This window comes from Castor canadensis, chromosome X (assembly GCF_047511655.1).
Source record: "Castor canadensis chromosome X, mCasCan1.hap1v2, whole genome shotgun sequence".
In the NCBI taxonomy this organism is placed as follows: domain Eukaryota; kingdom Metazoa; phylum Chordata; class Mammalia; order Rodentia; family Castoridae; genus Castor; species Castor canadensis.
Window position 1 is genome coordinate 55,345,382 of NC_133405.1, and position 27,494 is coordinate 55,372,875.

Consider the following 27,494-nt stretch of genomic DNA (forward strand, 5'->3'; position numbering starts at 1 on the left):
AGGCAGAGATCAGGTGGATCCCAGTTTGAAGCCAGCCCTGGGCAAATAGCTCAGAAGACCCTATCTTGAAAAACCCATAATAAAAAAAAAACAAAGGGCTGGCAGAGTGGCTCAAGCAGTAAGAGTGCCTGCCTAGCAAGCTTGAGACCCTGAGCTCAAACCCCAGTACTGCCAAAGGTGGGGAGAAAAACCCTATGTGATAGCCACAGCTGGAGTCTGGGTCATTGTTTTAAGATTAACTCTATAATCGCAAATATCCCTGGCTTCTCTTAATAATCCTTTGTAGATTTCAAACCCATTTGAAAGGTATGGTTTGCATGAGATTAGCATATTCTGGCTTCTTAAGAAAAGAGACCATACCATATACATCATTTTGCTTTTGAGAAAGGACCTCACTTTGTAGCCCAGGCTAGCTAGAATTGCATTTTCCCTGCTTCAGCTTTTTGTATGATTTTATCCATGTCTATAGATACTTTTCTGCTTCTAGCAGAGAACTATACTACAGAAACTCAAATGAAAATTGCTGAATGAAAACTTAAAATAATATGTTTTCATTTTGTTCAGTAATTACCATTTCCTGGACTATAACAATGTATATTATTAACTTTGTAATAGTATTTCCATTAACTGAACCTAAAACTGTCCATTATTTCAGAGGCTACTTCCTATTATTCAGGGATTTTGTGACTCTCAGTCATTTACTGTTCAATAATCATTTGTGTAGACCCTCCTACACACAAGGAACTGTGGAGAGTACAAACATGAAACAGCTGTCTAAAACATCTTCCATTGTTGTGGAGGAAGATAAGACAATAGAAAGTCATAAAAGTGGCCACAGCTCATGCCTAAAATCCTGGTTACTGAGGAGACAGAGATCAGGAAGATACCTGTTCAAAACCAGGCTTGGATAAATTGTTCACAAGACCCCATTTCAAAAGACCCATCACAGAAAAAAGGGCTGGTGGAGTGGCTCAAGTGGTAAGAGCATTTTCCTGGCAAGAGTGAGGCCCTGAGTTCAAACCCCGGTGCCACTAAAACAAATAAATATTAGAAAGTCATAGATGTCCTAATAGATACAGAAAAGTGCTATGGAACCTCAAAGGGAATAAAGATGCTGCTATTTGGAAGATGAATTATGTCAAGAAATATCCACCTATAATTTCTACACAGAACTTTTTTGTTGTTTGGGAGAGGTCTTTTTAAAATCTTGTACTGATGGCTTGGATTGGTTTGTCATCTAACCTTTTTATGAAGCTTGCTTATGTTTGCAATGTTACTTATTATCTTTTTAGGAAGCACTTGGTTTGCTCAGAGTCTGTTTAACTCAATGTGTGCAATGTGATGCCAAGTACTGATTTGTTAAGTGTCCTTAGGAAGGTTTTCCAAAAAACCTTTACATCATTCACATCACTTATAAAATCATTTTGTAATTCCAAATTTAATCTAGAAAAGACCTTATCTTGAAGAGATACCTATATGCCCGTGTTCACTGAAACACTACCCATAACCGCCAAGATATATAAACAGTTTAAGTGACCATAAATGGGTGAATGGATTTTAAAAATATAAAACCAGGACTGGTGGAGTGCTCGAGTGTTAGAGAATCTGCCTAGCAAGAATGAGGCCCTGAGTTCAAGCCCCAGAACCAAAAAAAGTGTAAAACAATGAAGGACAGGAAGGTAAAAGAGGTCATGATAAAGGGAGGGAATTAGATAGAGGGGGAGGGTAAATGAAGAGGGTAAAGGAGGGGGAATATGGTTGATGTCTTTTCTGTGCATGTGTGATTATGGAACACTGAACACTACTGAAGTCATTTTAAGCAGGAGGAGGGGGAAGAGGGAGAACAATGGAGGGGATGAACTAAACTGGGATACATTGTTTGCATATGTGGAAATGTCACAATGAAACCCCCTGTACAACTATTATATATTAACAAAAACATTTAAAAATATGATACATACACACACAAGAAAAAAAAAAAGACCTTATGTATGTACTAAACAGTTACTACCCAAGCCAATGAATTCCTAATCAAACTTGCTTCTTCCGAACAGAACTATCTTTCAGATCACCTTAATTTTGTTTTAAAATAAGTTGTGGAGGAACAGGTCAAGCATGTTCAGGTCACTGGTCAACCTGTTATTTCTCAGTTAATGGGAAATGTCTTATGTGTTTCCATTTATTACAAATTATTATGATAAGAAAAAGGCAAGTACCAACAATGATTAGTTAATTCCATAAAAGAAATAAAACCTCACTGGAGTTGAATGACAAAATACTGTAGTCCACTACTTTCCTGAAATCCATTAACTTCTCTTTCATATGAAACCTTTCATAGAATTTAATTTATCTAAACACAAATTTATTTTATAATCATTTACTGCACTACATACTGCATTAACGGCACTTTATACACATGAAGAAGTCCGGTGACCCCCAAATTAAATAGCTATACTGTCCTGTGATGTTACAGTATCTCTCTGGAAAATAAAGAGGCCATTGAAGATGGTGATCTGAGATTCATGAAGATCATCGTGCTTAATAATGGGTAAATACTGAGGGTCTCATTCATGAAAGAGAAAAACATCTCATTTCAGATGTAATTAAAAAGAAATTCCAGACTTTACTCAGTAAACATTTTACTCAATATCTTTCCCTCCTGCCCTCACTTCACCCATATTGAACCAACTAGTCCTTTTTTACTGTGAGATAAAAATTCTTGCTGATTGATTGATGATAAAATATATTCCTCACAGGTGTCCATTAGTTTCTTTCTACAATGACACAATTGAAAATACATTTTTTTACCTCAAACTCTAGGGCATAATTCTTAATACACTAGCATTAACACCTGTAGCATAACTGTTCTCACATTATTTTTACTGATGCTTTATTATGCTGAATTTTCTCATCTGGGTTTCCATACATACCCCAGCTGTCTGCCAATTTGCAATCCTCCTGCCTCAGTCTCCTAAATGCTAGGATTATACATGTGTGTCACAATGCCTGGCTAAATTGGACCTCTGAAGGGAAAATATATCTGTGAAATACCACATCAATCATTTAGTATCTGCTGAGAATCTGTACTAGCATTCTGAGAACACATTCAGAAGTAGTGCTATAGGTACCCAAAAGGGAACACCTTTTTTTCAAGATAGAGAGGGAAATAATGACAACATCAACCACAACAAATATATTAAAAAGGAAACTCTTTCACACATTAATTCAGTCTTGATGCTAAAATAATGGGTTGAAAATAAGGAGTTCAGTTAATTAGGTGTTTGTTTATCCTACATGATTACAAATAATCAAGCCACCAATTTCCCATTTATTTAACTTGCCTTCTTGGTGAAGTGACTGCATTGCATTGTGACAATGTGGACAGAATCTGAATTCTAATACAAAACATTGGAGGTTGAATAGGCTCCCCAGGAGTGAGAGGAAAATATATTTAATGACCAAGCATGAACCAAGAATTTTATCAACAGCATATGGCATTTATGCAAGAAAATTAATCGTATCTGCAATTCATATTACATGATGATGGCAGAGTTTAATTTGTTTGCAAATTACAATTCTAACCTCTAAAATGTCTATTTTTAAATAAAAGTATGATAGAGTATGATATGAAGAATTGGACTTATACTGAAAAGACAAATTTTATAGGATTCCAAAACAGATATATTTTTTGGCAAATGAGTATATGTAGAAAAGGTAGGAAATTATACTTTCAGACTGTTTGAGGGAAAGTTGTATCAGTATCATTTTTCAACCGTAAAATACTTAGTGGTGTATGCTTTGTATATACTAATGCTGTAATTTAATACTTTTGACATCTCTCCCACTTCCACTGATTCCAGAAGTATGACTTCCAGTGTGGGTAATAAAATTTCTCTGAAAAAATTGGTCAAAATAGTTTATAAAATAGGTTATGAACAAATTTGTGCAACAGAAGAAAATAATATTTTCATTCCTTCTGATATAGCACTACTTTTTCATTGGGTGCCCAACTAAAAATTCTCCAACTATCTTCATCTGGACACTCTCTCACCCATCCAAATATGAATGTATATGCATACACACACACACATACAAACACACAAGAGTACACTAGCATGTATAATCTCAGACATGAAACTGATCAGGATTTCCACTTCGACTTTACAAAAGTAGTTCTCATTGCCCCTGCAGTTCCTCTTGGGGCAATGTAATTATTCTGTTACTGAGCCCCAACCCCCACAGTAGCCACATAAATTATTTGATAAGAATACCACAGAGAACAATAGATCCCTTAATCTTGAGCCTTGACCCCCAAATGGAAACAACTACAGAAAATAAGGACAATTAAAGGTTAGCTTTATGTGAGTATGTTTCCAGATGTAACTCATCAGAATCCATTTGGTTGCAAGTGTCAAGAAGAAATTCAAATTCAGTTAAACAAAAATGAAAATGTATTTAAGTCCTACAGTTTAGAAGGATACTGGAGAAACTAAAAATAAATGGCAAAACCACAGAAGCTAGGACTTCCGGGTCTAGAAATTCATAGATAGATGATAGATAGATAGATACACAGACATAGATAGATCAATATAGATAGACAGATAGATAGATAGATAGATATCTCTTTTTTTTCTTTCTTTTTGCGGCACTGTATTTTCAACTCAGGCCTTCAAGCTTGGTAGGCAGGCACGCTTACCGGCTTGAGCCATTCCACCAGCCCTTTAAATGTCTCTTTCATAATATTTGATGTACTTTGATTGTTTGGGAATTTTTCGCTTTAAAATGCCTAACATTGTCTAACACAAAAACAATGACATTGTTTTATACCTGTTTTGAATATTTTCAATATTGACTGGTGATTCCTAGGGTAAGTTTACGCTAAGTGAGGGGAAGCAAAAAGAAAAAAAGAAACCTATTGAAAACAGAATAGAGATTTCTCAGTGAGCTAGAAAACAGTGATATGACCCAGAAAGTACTAGATTGATGGAAGAACAGAAAATAGTATCTAGTACTTAATGTTGAATAAATATTAGTTCTTGTGCTGCACTGTCCATAATTTATCTCATTTAATCCTCATAACATCCAAATAAATAAAAAGTCCCATTTCACAAAAATTTAGGAAATAGATGTAACTTTTAGAAGATCAGACAGCTTATAAATTATTCATTTGGAGTTTGAAGCTAGGCAGTATTGCTCTAAAATCCATTGTATTATATTACTTTTCAAAACAATGCATTATGGTAAAAAATTAAAGCTGTGAATTATTTTTAAAGTATATTTCTTTATGTAAATAAGTTCAGAACAAAATCATTGATATTTTAACCTAGAATGTGTTTCATCTTCAGTGTTGATATGAAAGCTTAATGACGTATGAAAGTAACCCAAGATAATACTTTGAAACTGTATACATGTGGCTTGCAGGAAGAAACGCATTTTACATCATGACTCAATGATGTATTTATACAACTGAAACCAAAATTTTATGAAACATGAATTATCTTATTACATGTGATATAGCATGGTGCTTTATATTCTATCAAATTGATTTCTTAACCCACTAAAATGTTGTAATCTCCACTTTGAAAAAGACTTATTTGGACAATGTTGGTTTTACTAACCATGACTACTTCTTTTTAGTTCCTAAGTACATTTGAATTCTCCATTTACTAACTTCAACTGAAAGGAAAGAAAAACTAATGCTTTCATTTTAGAAGGTTGTGGTTAACAATCCTCTCTTCCTAGAAGGCAGACAGTAACAGTTCCTCAAGTAATTTTTCTCTTCACTCTACTTCCCTTAAGATCCTAAATCTTTCTCCCACTTGCCTGGAAGGTTTGGAGTGTTTTACAACTTACATGTTGTAGCAACACACAATGTTAACAAAGTCCTTAACTTTCATCACCCTGAGTGGTAGAAGTTACAAAATGAGGGAAGGCTGCAGTGCTAGAACAAAAATTGACAAAAATGTATCCAAACAATCACCCCTGAAATAGCAGTAAATACAGTAGCCCAATGCACAGTCTTAGACCATTAGCATTTACAGTAGATTCTACAATTATTAGTTAGGCAGTAGCTACACTGGAGAAATCATAGACACAAGCATAGGTCAATATGTTAAGCCTATATTTGTCTTAATCTTTTATGGGCTTACAATAAATTCTCTCTTTTAAAATTTTCTTGAAGGCAGATCAAAAGTTAATTGGTATTAAAAGTTTGAAAGTTAAAGACACCAAGATGAAGTGGTTCTTGCCCAGACCCAGACAAGAAGTCATAGAGAGGGAGTCACATTCCTGCCTGCATGAAATACTTTCTCAAGGACTTTGTAAAGGCCCAAAAGTGATGTCTTCTCATTCTACACCCATTCCATGTTCTGAGTGCCTTGTACTATCCACAGATTTCTGTAATAAAGTTTATCTTTAATGTTCTTTAAGACTAACAATTCAGACAAAATGCCTTGGACAAATGACACCTCCACCAGTAAACATGACAATTCCTGAAAAACCAATGAAGTTTGTATTCAAGTACTTGAAGTGAATTTCTTCCTTCTTGACTTTAAGAACACATCTCTTTGACTCAGACTCTGAATTCTGCCTGCAGTTCAGTATGGCATCAGCATTTTCATTGCAATGCTGTGTCATTCCTAAATAAGTATCATTCTTTGGAGAAGTTATTTTTCATTATTATAAAGAAGCAAAATTTTAATTAAACCTTCTAAATAGAAACATTGACAACTTTATGAACATCTCATACATAATAGATGGTGCCTACTTAAGTCAAAGATTTTGTTCCACATATTTCAAGCCACTTTGTCATATTTTTATTCAATATAAACCACAGTCACTGTCACGGGACAAATTAGAGATACTGGACAAACTTCCATTGGTGATTTATCCAATGACAACACTTGTTATCTTTTGCAGTCTGTATCTTCCCTACATTGCTCTTCAGTGTGCAAACTAAAGTATGACTAATAATAAAGGATAGGTATTTTAGTTACCCTATGAATTCTACAGGAGTTTTGTCAAATTTTATTTTATTCAAATTTTAAAAATATGGGTGCCATGTTGAAAACAAATTTATAAAAGTAGTAAATTATTTTAATAAAAAAGATACTGAGTATTTGTACATTGTAACAAATTGAAAGCCATAACATTGTATTGACCTTTAATACACAATAATATTTAAAAACAGGCTGACATAGACTACAAGAGTCATATGTTTAAACCCTACATGCAAAAAGAAGACATCAAACGCAAATGCAAATCTTTACACATATGAAAGATTGCTTTTAATTACAAATAGTCCCAAATTTATAATGCTTCAACTTATAATTTTTCAACTTTATGGTGGTACAAAAATCATATGCATTCAGAAGCAATCATGTTTTGAATTTCGATCTTTTCCTGGAATAGCCATCTGATACTTTCAAGATTCTGGGTAGTGGTAGCAATAGATAGCTTCCAATCAGCTATATAATCACAAAAGTAAACAACTGATTCTCTATGGCGTATTGTGTTAAGCAAGTTACATAAGGTATTTAGCACTGAATTATAAAATATGCTTTGTATTAGATTATTTTGTCCAATGTAAGTGATCTAAGCACATTAAACATAGGCTAAGCTAAGCTATGTTGTTCAGTAGGCTAAGTATATTAAATCCAGTTTTGATTCATGGTATTTTCAATTTATGAGTTTATTAAGATGTAATCCCATTATAAGTAGAAGAGCATCTGTATATTAAAGAAAAGAAATGAACCTCTATTTTATAAACAGTAATCTTTACACGTATAATATGAATAAATATTATCAGTTTTAATTTTCCCATAGAATTATTTTTTAAGGGAACACAAATTGAGCTTTACCTGTAGGAATTTCCTCAAACCTTTATTTGGCCTTGAACTTTTATTTCTTATACCACATTGTCTTCTTGCAGCAAAGTATACACATAAAGGCACAAAGAGATTCATTACCATCTTAACCACACAAATCTAACAAAAGTCCCCAAAGAATCCTATATAAATCAAAAGAAAACTTATATAAGTCATTTATATAAATAAATGTCTACTTTAACTTCCTGTGTCAGGAAACCTCGCACTATTAACTGAGGTTCTAGATAAAGAGGAACAAAAAATCACTTTTCACATGGTAATATGTATTGTTCCTACTATAAAGAGAATTACCAACTCATTTAATGAAGATGATCTAGTTTTATTTGTTAGAGAATAAGGACTCATTATTTTTGCTCATGGGATATGGCACCTTCTGGTGTTGGCAGCTGCCAGATTATGTCAGTACCTGCCAATAGTTGTTAGTGAATTGGAGAAATATTGATGACTTTATGAACATCTGTAATTGCTATTACTTGTCCTAAGACAAGTATTCTGAACTTCTTCAAATCTGTGGTAAAAAACATTTAATGACTTAATTGTTGTCATTTTGAGTTTATAAATTTTGTTATTCCTACAACCTTAGAGGTTCCTTTCTTAGCTCCTGGGAATAGATCTTTTAAAAATAAGCTTTTATAATAGGTTTAGGCTTATAGAATTGTGGCAAAAGTTACTATTTTCCCCACACCTTGATTCCCCTATTACTAACATCTTTCATTGGAATGGTACATTTGTTAGAATTAAAGAACTGATACTAAGCATTTTTATTAACTGAAATCCATCCTTAATTTAGATTTCCTTAGTTTTCAACCATTGTTCTTTTTCTATTACAGGATCCCATCCAGGATACCACTCCTCTCATTTAGCTAAGCTCCTCTCAGCTGTGACAGCATCTCAGAAGTTCCTTGTTTTTGATGACCTCAAGAGCTTTGAAAAGAAGTGGTCAGATATTTTGGAACATATCCATAGGCTGGGATTTGTCTGATTTTTTAAAGTTATGATTTGACTGGGAATATGTTGTTTTCCCAGGATGTGCAGTGATCATCATATCATATCAACAATACATATTGGCAATGTCATCATCAGTTTTGATGTTAATTTTATTATCTGGCTTAATGGTGCTTCTCAGTCTTCTTCATTATGAAGTTATTCTTTTTTCTCTCCTTTTCCATACTGTACTCTTTGTAAAACACTCACTATATACAACCCATACTTTAGGAGTGGGGATTTTGCCCTATCCTTCAGAGTAGAGTGCCTACATAAATCATTTGGAATTCTTCTGCATGGAAAATTAGTCTCTTCTCCTTATTTATTTAATCATGTATTTATACTAGTATGGACTTTTCATTTTATACTTTGATATATATACCACTGCATTTTGTTGTACAAAATCTTCCAGTTTTACCCATTAAGAGCTCTTTCAGTTGCTTCTGGTATACCTTTGACATACCCCTGTGTCTTCATCCCTTCCTCCCTTTCTCCCTCTCTTCTTTCCCTCCTTCCTTCCTTCCTTCTTTCCTTCCTTCCTTCCACCCTTCCTTCTTTCTTCCCTCCCTCCCTCCCTCCCTCTCTCCCTCATTTTCTAAATCTCTCTCTCTCTCTCTCTCTCTCTCTCTCCTCTCACATTGACCTTACATTAAGGCATTACATGCTCCAATATCATCTTAAATACCCCTGCTTCAACCTAGAATCAACCATTTTTCCAAGAAGCCTTGTTCTTTTTATCATCTCAGTATTTCTAAGAAATAATGAAATATAAATATTTCCTCAAACTGTGACTTATATTTTCATTCGCTTCACAGTGTCATTCACAAAGCAAAAGATTTTTAATTTTAATAACATCTAACTTTAATATTTTCATTCATGGAATGTGATTTTGGTGTTGAATTTTAAAATGTATCAATAAATCCAAGGTCATATAGATTTTCTTCTATGTTTCCTTAAAGAAATTTTATAGTTTTGTACTTTAGACTTACCACAATGATGCATGAACCTACAGATCCCCATTCATTTTAGTACCATGTATTAAAAAGACTATATTATATGTGTGGGTAAAATGTCATAATGAAACTCCTTACTTTCTACTTTTAATATATGCTAATAAAAATATTTCTTCTGCTTCTAGGTCATGTTTATAGTTTTCTCCATTATACTTTTAATAGGATTAATTACAACAATTCTTTTTGCATTTCTGAGAATGGTAATCATGTCTTCTCTGGTTTTTTTTCTTGGCTGGGCTGGCTACAGGTTTACTAATTTTATTGATCCTTCCAAAGAACAAGTTTTTGGTTTCAGTGATTGTCTCTATTCTTTTCTTATTTTCAACTTTATTGATTTCTGTAAATCTTTTTAATGGCAGTAGGGCTTGAATTCAGGGCCTACACCTTGAACCTCTCCACCAGCCATTTTTGTGAAGGTTTTTTTCAAGATAGGGTCTTGCAGAACAATTTGCCCAGGCTGGCTTCTTTTTTTTTTTTTCCTTTTATTATTCATATGTGCATACAAGGCTTGGGTCATTTCTCCCCCCTGCCCCCACCCCCTCCCTTACCACCCACTCTGCCCCCTCCCTCTCCCCCCCACTCCCTCAATATCCAGCAGAAACTATTTTGCCCTTATTTCTAATTTTGTTGTAGAGAGAGTATAAGCTATATTAGGAAGGAACAAGGGTTTTTGCTGGTTGAGATAAGGATAGCTACACAGGGCATTGACTCACATTGATTTCCTGTGCGTGTGTGTTACCTTCTAGGTTAATTCTTTTTGATCTAACCTTTTCTCTAGTTCCTGGTCTCCTTTTCCTATTGGCCTCAGTTGCTTTTAAGGTATCTGCTTTAGTTTCTCTGCGTTAAGGGCAACAAATGCTAGCTAGTTTTTTAGATGTCTTACCTATCCTCACCCCTCCCTTGTGTGCTCTCACTTTTATCATGTGCTCAAAGTCCAATCCCATTGTTGTGTTTGCCCTTGATCTAATGTCCACATATGAGGGAGAACATACGATTTTTGGTCTTTTGGGCCAGGCTAACCTCACTCAGAATGTTCTCCAATTCCATGCCCAGTCTGGCTTCTAACTACGATCCTCCTGATCTCTGCCTCCTGAGTAGTTAGGATTATAGGCATGAGCCACAGGTGACTGGCTGATTTCTGCAAATATTACTGTGATTCTTCTTTGATTAGGTTAGGCTTAAGTTGTTTTCTAGATTCCTATAGAAGCTGAGATTATTGATTTTTAGATATCTTCTACTATATGCATTTAATTTATTAGCTTCCTTCTAAAAACTGATTTTGCTGCATCCTCCAAATTTTATTATATTTTCATTTTAATTTAGCTAAATGTGTTACTTTTATCACAAGTTTTCATTTTTTGAAGTGTGTATGGTATAGTAGTGTGTTGTTTGCTTTCCAAATTGTGATTTTTTTCAGCTATAATTCTGCTATCAATTTCTACTCTAATTCCATTGTGGTCTGATAGTATATGTTTATGAACTGTCTTCTTTTTAAATGTGTTAAAGTATATTTTAGGGGCCCAAATGTGGTTTGTTTTGGTGAATATTCTATGCAAGTTTGAGAAGAATGTATATTCAGTTATTGTATGGATTATTTTATGTATATCAAAGAACAGTTGGCAGGTAAACAAATCTTCACTCAGACTCTCTGGAATCACCTGTCTCTCCAAATTTGGCATCGTGGCTTCCCCCTTTGACTTCAGTTCTGTGATGTGTGTAAGAGTAGTCTTTCTCTACCTCCTTTTTTGTAAGGAGAGGAGTGATGACTTTCAAGTTATTTTACATGTTGGAGTTGAAACTGGAAGCCCTCCTTGGGAGAGATTTTGTAAATTATTTAAAAGTTTGCAAATACAACTTAGAAAACATGCTTAAATCCATCTAAAAGCAAATTCAAATCCAATAGCATGTATGACCTTACAAGAAGTGAAACTGGTATTTTGGATTCAAGGCCCAAACTCCTGAGATGCCATATGTCAGGGCTGGCTACCTGCACCTAAATACCAAATAAAGAGTCCTGGTGAAGGCAGAGTAAGGCTCAGGACATGCAGTGGGAAGGGGCAGACTAAATATTCAGCTCATCTTCTAACATATCAAGGGTACAGACATGAGTTGTAGGTTTAAATACACAAAGAACTGGGGGCAGGGGACAAAAGGTATTCATAGTTAAACAGTTCAGTCACAAGAGTGGTCTGGTTGGTCATTATCTCAATCTTGGTTTTGGGAAAGGTTCCAGAGTTGATATCTGGATTCACTGTCAACTGGCAGGATCACTATCTGAGGTAGTTTTGGTCCTTTGTTATGAAGATGTTACCATCATTCCTGCCCTTCCTTGATTCCAAGGTAGTTGCAAGGTGACTTCAGAGAGAATGACTCAGAGTAAAGGCACATACAAAAATGGAGAATTGATACCATACTTGTCTCCTGCTGTGAGTTAATTCATGGGCCTGAGTACTGCTTTTCAGCAGTTTGAGCACCTCCTACAGAAGTAATGTCATTCCGATTTCCAAACACTAGAAAAAATACAGGATACAATTCTACCATCTTAGCATCATATAATATGCAAGCAAAATTATCTATTTTCTAGGTTCCTACTGTTGTGGGACACAATAACAATTATGAATAAGTAATGCTCTTACATTCCAAATGGGATAATATTTAAGCTTTGCATTTTTCTTCAAATTTCCATTTCCACATTCAGTTTTATAGAGTGAATTACTTTAGGGAACAATGACACCCAGTTTAAGACATATATTTTAATCATTAATTTAAATTTTTCCCTCATTAACCTCCTTCACTAAACATGCTACATACAGTTTTGGTAAAACCACAAGAGGATTTTTTTAACTCATAAACTGCCATACACAATAAAATTAATTTAAATTTGGTTTAACAAAAACAGTGTTGCTGATTGCTAAAACCCAGGAAAAGAGTCAATACATTATAGAAAGCAAAAGTCAGCATTATGTAATTAATAAAAAAGTAAAATAAAATCACGAGGAAATGCCCAATGAATCATGTTTTCTTTCTTTCATCAACTGATTAAATGTAGGGATATATCTGGATACCACTCCCATGATAAAAGAGGTTCATTGGAAGAATCAATAGGTAATTTTTCTATCTTCTATTATTTAAATTCTGAATTGTATATGCTTAGGTATAGCTAGTTATTCTATATTGTTTGACATAAATAAAAACTGTTTTTGCCATTTTTACTGCATTGTATTGGTGACTTATGCTCGGTTACTTAACTTTATATACTTTTTGCATTAGTAAAATGGAATGCTATAGGAATTTTAAGTAAGAAAAGGCTGTCAATTAAACTAAACTTCTGTTTTCATTTTACAGTGGTAGAAACCTAGGTTCAGAGATATCAGATGATTCTATTTATAAAGAGGAACTATTACTCATTTATGAAACAGTTCTAATCAATATCACTATACCATATAGAAGAGAGGACTTCAGTAAAACTGCTGAAAACTATGCATACACTAGACACATACACACACACACACACACACACACACACACACACAAACCCAACTATGTAAAACCTCTGAAAATGGTCATAGGGTGAACAGAAAATAGAACATCTATTTATTTGAACCAAGACCACTATAATAGTCCTATCTGCACAGCATGTGTCCCAAAACCCCCAGTGGATGTTTGAAACTGCAAATAGTACTGAACCCTATACATACTATGCTTCAAACTATATACTTTGCAGTATTATCACATAATACCAAGGTTAATCTGTCCTTTCATGTTGTATACACTGGTACCAGTACCTCCTTAACATCACTATTCTTATGCTTTAGGACCATTATTTTAAAAAATAAATGTCACTTGAATACAAACTCTATGATATCATGAGACAGTTGATCTGACAGCTAAAATGACTAAAAGTAAGAAGTAAGCAGGTAATGTACACAATGTGGGTATGTTGCATGAAGAGATGACTCTCATTCAGAATGGGATGGGTTGGGATGGTGTGAGTTGTCATCACACTACTCAGAACAGTGTGCAATTTAAAACATTATTGGTTTGTTTATGGAATTTTTCATTTAATATTTTCAGACTGCTGAGAAAAATTTTCAGACTGTTGATCATAGATAACTGAAATTGCAGAAAATAAAGCCACAGAGAAAGCCAGAAAATTATTATCTCTTCCACCTCCCAGCTCAACAAGGCACATACTCTAGTACAGGGTGCTGTACGTAAGAACACAGAGCCTGCTTCTCCTCCCACCAGCACCTAGCTGGAGTTCCCTATTTTTTCTGAAGGGCTAAGAATGTCAGAGTACATTACTTAACTCTCAGATGCCTATTGCTGAAGTTAATTTCCAAGAAAGTGCAGTTGAGAGGGAGAAACCCTTCTTTCCTCCAGCTTCCACTACTGGAATGGAGCTTCTAACTTTGTCACAGTACACAGAAAACTGGTGACCTGATCACACTTATTTCAGCTTAAACAATTGTAGTAAAGGCAAGATGAGAACACCAACCAGATGTCAGTAGATCAGGAGGATTGCAGTTCGAAGTAAGCCTGGGCAAATAGTTTGTGGGACCCTATCTCCAAAAAACCCATCACAGGAAATCAAAGATAGCGACTAGGCTACAGAAGCAGAAAGCCTAAGCTCTGAGAGTCCAAAAACCTCCCGGAGACATTGGAGCCACACTTGAATAATTCTGACTGCTTCTAGCTGAAATAATAACTGCCATCACACTAGGTGTGGGAAAAAATTCAAAGATTGACCCTCAAATCAGCCTTTAATTGCACCTAACAGCTGCCACCCACTGCACAGACACCAAGGCGGGTCCTGCCCCAGGGAAACCCTCCTCCCCCACAATGATTTTTTTCTTTTTGTTTTTTCTTTCCTTCTCTTCTCCTTCCTCAATCAAGCAGAAAGAAATCATCAACCAGACTCAAACTTTCAACATCCTCCCTAGCCCTTAGAAAGCCTCCCCACACTATGTTACACTGAGAAAATTTGGCGCCATTTTTCGCCACCTCTGCCAGCTCCAAACCTGCCTGCACATCAATTGACAGAACAAACAGGTGAGCACCACACACCACTCAGGAATCCCCTATCCACCCCCAGGAACATAAACCAGCATAGCCCCTGGGCAGGCTGATTCTCTCCCCAACAAAACTGAATAACAAACAGCAAACTGTAATCAAACACAGACAGTGGAGGGGTGGAATGCTGAAACTGCACTGGAGAAAGGGAGAGAGGCAAAGAGTAATCTCAGCACTGAACTATCAGTAAATAAACACAGGAAAGACAGTGAAGACTGAGAGTAGGCAGGCGATAAGCCACTCCCCGATGCAGGGCAGGTAGTGGATCACAGAGCTGATCTCATGAGTCAGGGAGCAGCATCCAAAACTGAATTGCCCCACAAAACTGAAAAACAAACAGCGAACTGTAATAAAATGCATACAGCGGGGGGGGGGGGAGGGTGGAGGCAGGTAGAACACAACCTGCCCCAGAGAACATGAGAAGCACAAAAACAAATAAATGAACTCAGAAGTGAACTAATTAAACAACAAAGTGAAACAGGACACTATAAATAGAGAGATGAATTAAAGATGAAATTAAAAAATATTAAAGAGGAGATGACCAAAGATACGGAAAACCTTAGAAAAAAGAATCAAACAGAAACACAAAACACAGTGGAAAGCCACTCCAGGAGACTAGAAGTGGAAGACAGAATCTCAGAACTTGAAAATAAAATAGAAATAAAAGAAAAAACTGAGAAAATGTTAGTCAAACAACTCAAGAGCTGTGAAAGGAACATGCAAGAACTCACCAACTCCATCAAAAGACCAAACCTGAGAATCATGGGCATTGAAGAAGGAGAAGAGGTCCAAACAAAAGGGATTCATAATATATTCAATAAAATAATAACAGAAAATGTCCCAAGGCTCAAGAAAGTTTTGCCCATTCAGCTACAGGAAGCCTCTGGGACACCAAACAGCCTTGAACAAAATAGAACATCCCCATGGTATATTATCATTAAAACAACAAACACAGAGACTAGACAAAGAATACTGAAGGCTATAAGAGAGAAAAAACAAATAATATATAGATGTAAATGCATCAAAATTACAGCAGATTTCTCTACAGAAACCTTAAAAACAAGAAGGGCATGGAGTGAGGTATTTTGGGCACTGAATGAAAATAACTTCAAACCTAGGATACTCTACCCAGCAAAACTATCATTCAAAATAGATGGAGCAATAAAAATCCTCCACAATAAGCAGAAACTAAAATAATATATGACCACCAAATCACCACTACAAAAGATTTTTCAAGGAATTCTGCACACAGAAAATAAAAGCAAACCAAAACATGTGAGGACAGGCAACACAAAACCACAGGAGAAGAAAAGACAAGGAATCAGAGAGTAGCATTGATTCAGCTGCACACAATCAAGCCCTTAAAGAACAAGAACAACTAAATGGCAGGAATCACCACATACCTATCAATATTAACACTGAATGTCAATGGACTCAACTCCCCCAACAAAAGACATTGTTTGCCAAACTGGATTAAAAAGGAAGATCCAACTATCTGTTGTTTACAGGAGACCCATCTCATTGACAGAAACAAGCACTGGCTTAGGGTGAAAGGCTGGAAGTTTACCAAGCCAATGGCCCCTGAAAACAGGCAGGAGTAGCAATACTTATTTCAGATCAAGTAGACTTCAAACTTATATTGGTCAAACAAGATAAAGAATGACATTTCATACTAATAAAGGGGAACATATGCCAAAAGGAAATAAAAATTATCAATATATATGCACCTAATCTCAGTGCATCCAATTTCATCAAACATACCCCAAAAAAACAATACAACAAACATACATAAAAGCACATATGATAAACACAAAAGATCCACAAGCAGACACATCGAAGTAAAAAACATAAAAGTCAAAGTCAGGAAGAAACATATTGAAAGCAATAAGAGAAAATTGGCTGCAAAGGAACCACAATAAAACCACCTGCAGACTTCTCTCATTGAAACCAGTTGGCCAAGGACATGGCATTTTATTTCTGGACTCTCAATTCTATTCCACTGATCTATATACATCTATCCCTGGGCAAGTATCACACTGTCTTGTTCTTTTGCAAGGTTCTTTAGGTTATTCTGAGCCCCTTGCTTCCATATGAATTTGAGAATAAGCTTATCAATTCCCATAAAGAACTCTGCTGTGTTACATACATAGCAAAGAATTTTTAAGTATTCTTATTTTCATGGCAATAAAGGTATTTACATAATTTCAAAAATAGTCCATCTCTTCATGAAAGAAAACAATTGGAAAGTGTTCTTATTTCACCAAGGCTTTGATTGGAATGTCATATTTAGAATGTACATAGAATCAGATATAACCAGACAGCTCTAAGGAACTGACCTTATAATTATGGAGATAATAAAGACCCAGTGAAAAACTAGATATTTACCTGGATTTAAGGGTTCTAGGCCTTACAGGTTGAGAAATGAAAGTAACTTTTTAGCTGGCCACAAATCCTCAAAATATATTGGGGAACTCAAAAGAGTGGGATCTCCCTCAGTCAATATGTATTACAAGTGAAATTTGATGCCAAATTCTTGGCTTGGCTTCCCTATCCTTAAGCAGTTTTAAAAATCTAATCTGAGATTCCTTAAGAGTTCCAGCAATGCTTAAAAAGAAATTACATAGTCAATCACTATTCTTGCTGCAATTATGTAAATAATTAGGTCAATTTTAATGAAACTAGCTTTAGTTTTCAAATTAGTCTTAATTGATAGAAATGTGGATGATTGTAGAGAGAAAAATAATATATTTCAAGAGAATACAATAATGTAACCATTATCAGATTTTAGTCTTATTATCTTTGAGATTTTTCTTTATATCTATAAACCAAGACTGTATGCTGATTTCTTTTTGTTGTTGTTGTTCAGTATCTGGCAGGTCTTTCAGCAACAAATTCTCTCAGTTTTTGTTTATCTGCAAAGTAGTTCACACTTATTTTTGAAAGATAGCTTTTGTGGATATAGAACTCTTGTTGACAGATTTATTCTTTGAGCATTTTGCTTTCTATCTGTCATTATTCTTTGCTGAGAAAGCTTGTATGTACTCAAATAAACTTTTATTCATGAAACTTGAAAGTTTAATTTCATGTAATTTTCATGTGTCATGAAGCAGTATTCTTCTCTTGATTTTTTCCAACTAGAAAGTAAAATATTTATAGCTTATTACCCATACAAAACAAGCAGCAGGTTAGATTTGGCCTTTTGTGGTTTATTGACTCCAGTATAAGGAACATGCTATCCATCCATACCAATTATATTTAATTTTATCATTATAACCAATTTAATCATTAGAATACTGTTTACTTTGTTAATCACTAGATTATTGTTTATTTTAAATATTGTTTACTTTTAATAGCATTAACTGAAACTGAAAAATGTCTGTATTAAGTTAGCTTGTTCTATAACAACCATATAGAAAATCAAAGAAAGGGTCTTTTAAAATAAGCTTTTGTATCTTCTACAAAACATAAAGATGTCCTGGTCCTTAAAAGAAGAAAAATATAATAATTTGATTTTAGTATTGAGCATAAAGAATAATTTAATAGTATTCTTAAAATCTGATGTTTCTTTTAATCAAATAATGTGGATTGCCTATTCCACCATGCTTTCATTTTTTGGCTTTCATTTCCACAGACAAATTTAATATTAAAACTCATTAATTATATTAGTGCATATTATCAGACTTATTGTTCCATGTACCTAAATTTCTATTTCCATTGTTCTATTATACAGTTAGCCCTCCATGTCCATAGGTTCCATATCAGCTGATTTAATTAACTCTGGATCAAAATACTTAAAAAATTTTTTTTCTCTTTGAAAAAGGTACAGACCTGCTTCTCCTGTCATTATCCCCTAAACAATGCAGAATAACAACTATTTACACAATATTTACATAGTAGCAGGTATTATAAGCAATATAAAAGGTATTTTAATTATATGGGAGGGTGTGTATAGCTTATATTTAAACATTATGCCATTTTATGCAAGGGAGTTGAATATCTGCAGATTTAGGTATCTTCAGGGGATCCTGGAAATTATACTCCATGTATACCAAGGGATCCCTTTATATCTACTTTTTATTTTGTACTAGCCCCTCATCTCTGTTTTGGGCATATAGTTGAGGTAAATATTTTAAATGTCATGAGAATAAAACTATTGTTACTGTAAAATTTGGCAGTAGCAGAATTCTATAGGGACAGAAATTGTTTTATTTTTTTAAAATATCTTACTGAATTCTTGACTGTAAGAAAAGTTGGTCCCCAGGGCATGGCTTGTCTGGTAGGGGTAAAACAAGAAAAAACAACAGAATATCTTTAAAAAAATTATCAAGAATTGAATGATGCTTGGGGTTGGCAATAATGAAGGACAGAATAGAACAGCCAAAGAGGCTGGTAGTGTATACATTAACAAAGCAATGAGAATTTTTTTAGTAGCCAAAATAGCCAAAGATTGCCCTGATATTTCATTTTAAGTATGTTTTTCTACTATGTGTTTTACCATACTCCTAATGCCCCCAATCTTTCATTAAAAGACTGCTAAAACTAAGTTTGTGTTTAGTGCTATATTAAGAGTGTTAAAGTATGTCCAATATAGTCTAGAGTTGTATTGTCTATATGCTTGGAATATGTGAGAAGCATAATAGAAATCAAGAATATGGCTATCAGGAACTCAAAGACAGAGGTAACTAGTAGAAGTGTATATTCACTAAGAATGAACAATTTCCTTTAAGAATCACTAGAAATACTGGTGGGGACCCAGAACTTCCTAATACATGGGAGTGAGAATTACAGTTTTATTTAGGTCAATTGACTTTAGTCAACCAAGAGACTTTGGGATAATCTAGATGTCTATATTAATTTATTAACCTAATAGCATATGTTTACCAAAAGGCATAAACAAAGTCAGAATGTCATACTCCTAATTTCAGTCTAAACTTCTTTCGGTTATTTGTCATTTATTAGAAAGAATGCAGAAAAGAAATTTCATCATTTGTAAATTTTGAAATAATAAAGGTTACAAAGTAGAAATGTATTAAATCCACAAGCTTCTGAATTTTAAATCATTTGTCATAATGACTTTATATTTGTAATACAGAGAAAATTTCTGAAAAACTTAGCCACTGCCTCTATTTTGTACTAGTCACTTGTGTGAAATTTAGTAATTGCTCTGTAAAATATCAGCCAAGAAAGAAACATTCTCTGTCCCCCATTCCTGTTCTGTGACTGGAAAGTACTCATGAGACTGCATATTGATGGTTGGAGAAAATAATATAGATTTGGCAATTTGGAGCAGTGGTATGGTTAACTTTAGTAGAGGTAATGGTTAAAAAAATTTAAAGATAGTTAACTGACCCAGGTTAACAAAAAGCAAACAGACTTAGCTGCTTGTTCTTCTAATCTCTTTTAGTAATTAGGTTAGGGATTCCCATTCATCTTCATTGCTAGAGCTTCTTTTATTATAGAACTTTCAAAACTGTTATTCTAAGGAGCATAGTTAGTGTGCCTTAATAAAGAGAATCCATTTAAAAATAAGTTGAGGAAATATTGGCTTTCTAAAAAAATTGCTGCAGAGCATCTCAAACCCTTGAAAGATATGCCATTCATGAATCTCTGTCTTAGCCTATTTCTTATTGCTATAACATAATACCTGAGATTGAGTAATTTTTTAAGAAAAGAAGTTTACAAGATGACAACTAGAGGGAAGAAGCAGATAGGGTGAGGTCCATAAAGTAAAAATCTTGCTGAGACTCTGGAGACGCACCTGGCAGGTAAAACCACCAAGAAGAGGCAAAACTCTGAAACCCCAAACCCCCAGCCCATACCACGATATACGGAGAAACCAGGAGGGCTCCCATGCCACCAGATGCCAGCTCCTAACCTGCTTGAGAGATGCAGACCAAAACATGAGCAAATAAGTGGCATGTGGTATTCCCACAGCCACCCCTGAGATAAACCAGCATAGCCCCCTGAACAGACTGACCCAAGCCCCACAAACAAAACAAAACAAACAAACTGAGTAATAAACAAGGAACTGAAAAGGACACTTAGCAAAGAGGGTGGGCACCTTGAGCTCTGGAGAAAGGAGGAAGGGCAGGCACCCACATGAACTGTAAAAAAAAGCCTGCCAGAGAAGGTGGGTTTAGCAGCTCCCCCCAACAAGCCTGGGGTGGGCAAGGCTTGCAACAGTGACTGACATGTGGGATGCTCCACAGGAGAGTGGGGGAAGGGCAGTTCCCCACATGAACTGTAAATAAACAAGCCCTCCAGAGAAGGTGGGTTTGGCAGCTCCCCCTAGCAAGCTTGGGGTGGGCAAGGCTTGCAACAGGGACTGATGTGCTATATGCTCCACTGCAGTGTGGAGGATGGGCAGTTCCCCACATGAACTCTAAATAAACAAGGCCTGCAACTGTAACAGGCTGGTAGAACTCTACAACAGAGAAAAGGGGAGAGGCAGGCACCCAGGAGAACTCCAAATAAAGCATGCTGGAGTAGGTGGGAATGACATCTCCTCCCAGCAAACTGCAATAAATAAAGCCTGCAGCAGCAGCCAGCTGACAGTAGGTGGCAGGTGAGCAGCAGCCTAAAACAGAGCAGATAGAGGTTCACAAAGCTGTCTCCTGACCCAACCACCTGGCAAGACAACCACAGTGCTACAGATTAAATATCAACACCAGGACTGGATGCTGAAGGAGCAACACCAGAAATAAAAAGTCTGAAATGTCATGGTTTCTGGACCTGAACTTTTTATTCTTTTATAGTTTTATATATCTTTTCTATTTTTTTTCTATTTTTTTCTTTTTATTATTATTATTATAATTTTTCCCCTTTGGTGATACAATGACAGAGATACTACTCAAACACCAACACCAGGACTAGATGCTGAAGGAGTAACACCAGAACTATTAAGACTGAAACTTTATTGCATTTGAACCTAAGATTTTTTTCTTTTTTCTTTTTCTCTCTTCTTTTTTCTTTTTTCTCTGTCTCTCTAATGCTTGTTCAGTTCACTGTTTATTAGTACACTATCTCTCCCTGTTTATTTCTTTGGCTCTCTATTTTTTTTTCCATTTCCTTCTTTGCTTTCTTTCTCCTCTTACCCTTTTATTCTAGGTATCATTATTTTTACTATTATAAGCTAAATCATACTGAATTACACACAGTACAAGGACAGTAACAGCACAAAGTGGAATGATGGGAAGACAGAAAAAGGATGGAAACCATTTTCCCCCCAATAATAAATTAGTACAGGAACCAGAGGGAAATGAATAAAACAGATGACCAGATCAAGACTCCAAAAAAACAAAGAGAAACTATGCCAAAGAACCCAAATGAAGCACATAAGAACAACCTGAAAGAAGAAATCCTGCAAGTAATCAATAAGAATTTCATAGAGATGATACTGGATATGGTCAACCATATGTACAGGAGACACTCAAGAAATTCCAAGACAACAAAAATAAGAATATGAGAAAGCACAGGAACGAATAAAAGAAACCATAGAAACATTGTATAAAACCAAAGTGAAACAAAGAGCACCATAAATAGAAAGATAAATGAACTCAGCACAAAAATTGACAATGTTAAAGAAGAAGAAATTCAGGATATGGAAAACCTCAGAAAAAAGAATGAAACAGAAATGCAAAAAAAATGAAAGGCTACTCCAGCAGACTAGAAGAAGCAGAAGATAGAATCTCAGAACTTGAAGATGAAATGGTAATTAAAGGAAAAACTGAAGAACTACTAGTTAGACAACGCAAGACCTGTGAAAGGAATATGCAAAAATTCACCAACTCCATCAAAAGACCAAACCTGAGAATCATGGGTATTGAAGAAGGAGAACAGGTGCAAGAAAAAGGAATTCATAACATATTCAACAAAATAATAACAGAAAATTTCCCAAATCTAGAGAAAACTATGCCCATTCAGGTACAGGAAGCCTCCAGGAAACCAAACAGACATGACCAAAATAAAACTACCAATGACATGTTATCATTAAAACAAAAAGCACAGAGTGTAAAGAAAGAATATTGAAGCCTGTGAGAGAGAAAAAACAAACAACATACAAAGGTAAACCCATCAAAATCACAGCAAACTTCTCAACAAAAACTTTAAAAGCAAGAAGAGCATGGGGCGAAGTCTTCTGGGTACTGAATGAAAATAACTTCAACCCTAGGATACTCTACCCAGCAAAACTATCATTCAAAATTGATGGAGTAATAAAAGTCTTCCATGGTAAGCAGAAACTAAAACAATATATGACCACAAAGCCACCACTACAAGAATCTTCAAGGGATTCTGCACACAGAAAGTGAAAACCAACAAAACCATGAAAGGACAGGCAGTACCAAACCACAGGAGAAGAAGAGGCAAGAAAGTAGAGAGTAACATTGGTTTAGCAGCACACAATCAAACCCTTAAATAACTAAGACAATTAAATGACAGGAATCACCACATACCTATCACTACTAACACTGAATGTTAACGGACTTAATTCCCCCATCAAAAGACACCCTTTGACAAACTGGATTAAAAAGAAAGATCCCACAATCTGTTGCTTACAGGAGACCCATCTCATCAACAGAAACAAGCACTGGCTTAGGGTAAAAGGCTAGAAAAAGATTTACCAAGGCAATGGCCTCAGAAAACAGGCAGGAGTAGCAATACTTATCTCGGACAAAGTAGACTTCAATCCTACAATGATCAAATGAGATAAAGAAGGACATTCCATACTAATAAAAGGGGAAATACACAAAAAGAAATAACAATTATCAGCCTATATGCACCCAAAGTCAATGCAACCAATTTCATCAAACATACTCTGAAGGAACTAAAAATATATAAACTCCAACACAGTGGTAGTGGGATACTTTAATACCCCCCTATCACCAATAGATAGGTCATCCAAACAAAAAGTCAATTAAGAAATCCAAGATCTAAATCATACCATAGAGCAAATGGACATAGCCAATGTTTACAGAACATTTCATCCAACTTTTACACAATATACATTCTTCTCAGCAGTCCATGAAACTTTCTCTAAAATTGATCATATCTTAGGTCACAAAGCAAGTCTCAGCAAATATAAGAAAACAGAAATAATACCATGCATTCTATCTGATCACAGTGCATTAAAACTAGAACTCAACAACAAAAATAATAGAAAAAAACATGCAAACAGTTGGAAACTGAACAACACATTGCTCAATGATCAATGGTTCATCAATGAAATAAAAGACTAAATTAAAATGTTTCTGGAAGTTAATGAAAATGAAAACACAACCTACCAGAACCTATGGGACAAAGCAAAGGCAGTCCTGAGAGGAAAGTTTATAGCCATGAGTGCGTATATTAAAAACACAGAAAGACCTCAAATCAATGACTTAATTGTATACCTCAAACTCCTAGAAAAACAAGAACAAGCAAATCCAAAACAAACAGAAGGAGAGAAATAATAAAAATAAGAGCCAAAAATCAATGAAATAGAAACAAAAAAACCTACAAAGAATTACTGAAACAAAAAGTTGTTTCTTTGAAAAAATAAACAAGATCAACAGATCCCAGGCAAACCTGACTAAAATGAGGAGAGAAAAAACCCAAAACAGTAAACTCAGGAGAGATAACAACAAACAGCATGGAAATTGAGAAAATCACCAGAGACTACTTTGAGAACCTATATTCTAATAAATTTGAAAATCTTGAAGAAATGGACAGATTTCTAGATACTTATGATGATTGAAAACTGAACCAAGAGGACATTAATCACCTGAATAGATTTATAACACAAAATGAAATTGAAGGAGCAATAGTCTCCCAAAAAAGAAAAGTCCAGGATCTGAAAGATTCTCTGCTGAATTCTATCAGACTTTTAAAGAACTATTACCAACTCTCCTTAAACTGTTCCACAAAACAGAAAGGGAAGGAACAGTGCCTAACTCATTTTATGAACCCAGTATTACACTCATCCCAAAACCAGGCAATGACACCTCCAAAAAGGGGAACTGCAGGCCAATCTCCTTAATGAACATTGATGCAAAAATACTCAATAAAATAATGGCAAACCAAATTCAACAATACATCAAAAAGATCATTCACTATGACCAAGTCCACATAATCCCAAGAATGCAGGGGTGGTTCAACATACACAAATCAATAAATGTAATAGAGCACATTAATAGAAGCAAAGATAAAATCCATTTGGTCATCTCAATAGATACAGAAAAAGCCTTCAACAAGATCCAACACCATTTCATGATAAAAGCTCTAAGAAAAGTAGGAATAAAAGGAAAGTACCTCAACATTATAAAAGCTATACATGACAAATCTACAGTCAACATTATACTTAATGGTAAAAACCTGAAACCATTCCCTCTAAAATCAAGACCTAGACACAGATGCCCACTATCCCCACTCTTATTCAATGTAGTACTGGAATTCCTAGCCAGAGCAATTAGGCAAGAAGAAGAAATAAAAAGAATACAAATAAGTAAAGAAACTGTCAAAATATCCCTATTTGCAGACAACATGATCCTTTATCTTAAAGACCCAAAAAACTCTACCCAAAAAATCCTAGACACCATCAATAGCTACAGCAAGGTGGCAGGATATAAAATCAACATACAAAAATCATTACCTTTTCTATACACCATCAACAAATTGACTGAGAAGGAATATATGGAAGAAAGTCCATTCACAATAGCCTCAAAAAAAATCAAATACCTAGGAGTAAACTTAACAAAGGATGTGAATAATCTCTACAAGGAAAACTATAAACCCCTGAAGAAAGAGATTGAGGAGGACTATAGAAGCTGGAGAGATCTCCCATGCTCATGGATTGGTAGAATCAACATAGCAAAAATGGCTATACTACCAAAAGCTATTTACATGTTTAATGCAATTCCCATCAAAATCCCAATGACATTCACCACAGAGATTGAAAAATCTACTCTAAAATTCATTTGGAAACACAAGACACTGCAAATAGCCAAGGCAATACTCAGCAAAAAGAACAATGCTGGAGGTATCACAATACCCGACTTCAATCTATATTACAAAGCAATAACAATAAAAACAGCATGGTACTGGCACAAAAACAGACATGAATACCAGTGAAATAGAATACAGGACCTGGATATGAATCCACACAACTATACCCAACTTATTGTTGATAAGGGTGCTAAAGATATATGCTGGAGAAAAGACAGACTCTTCAACAAAAGCTGTTGGGAAAACTGGATAGCAGTCTGCAAAAACTGAAACTAGATCTGTGTTTATCACCCTGTGCTAGTATTACCTCAAAATGGATCAAGGACATTTATATCAGACCCCAAACTCTAAAGTTGGTACAGGAAAGAGTAGGAAACACTTTGGAAGTAATAGGCAAGGCAAGGACTTCCTCAATAGAACCCCAGCAGCTCAGCAACTAATAGAAAGTATGGACAAATGGGACTTCATAAAACTGAAGAGCTTCTGCTCAACAAAAGAAATGGTCTGTAAATTGAAGAGACCACCCACAGAGTGGGAGAGAATATTTGCCAGCTATACATCAGATAAAGGACTGATAACCAGAATATACAGGGAACTCAAAAAACTAAACTCGCCCAAAATTAATGAACAAATAAAGAAATGGGCAACTAAACTTACCAGAACTTTCTCAAAAGAAGAAATTCAAATGGCCAAAAAACACATGAAAAAATGCTCAGCATCTCTAGCCATAAAGGAAATGCAAATCAAAACCACACTAAGATTCCACCTCACCCCTGTTAGAATAGCCATCATCAAAAACACCACCACCAACATGTGTTGGCGAGGATGTGGGGGAAAAAGAACCCTTGTACACAGCTGGTGGGAATGCAAACTAGTACAACCACTATGGAAAAAAATTTGGAGGCTTTTTAAAAATCTAAACATAGACCTTACATATGATCCAACAATCCCAATCCTGGGGATATACCCAAATGAATGTAACATAGGTTACTCCAAGGGCACTTGCACACCCATGTTATTGCAGCACTACTCAAATAGTCAAGTTATGGAAACAGTCAAGATGCCCCACTACTGACAAATAGATTAAGAAAATGTGGTCTTTATATACAATTGAATTCTACTCAGCCATGAAGAAGAATGAAATCTTATCATTGACAAGTAAATGGAAGGAACTGGAGAACATTATCCTGAGTGAGGTTAGCCAGGCTCAGAAGACCAAAAATCATATGTTCTCCCTCATATGAAGACTTTAGATTAAGGCCAATTACAGCAAGGGTACTGGACTTTGGTCACATTTTAAAGTGAGAGTACACAAGGGAGGTATGAGGATAGGCAAGAAACCCAAAAAAAACATGATAGTATTTGATGTCCTCAATGCAAAGGAACTAATGCAGAAACTTTAAAGTGACAGAAGCTAATAGTAGAAGTGGACCAGGAACTAGATAAAAGGTTAGTTTGAGAAGAATCAAGTTAGAACGTAATACATGTGTACATGAAAGCAATGCGAGGAGTCTCCCTGTATAGCTAGCCTTATCTCAACTAGCAAAACAAACCCCTT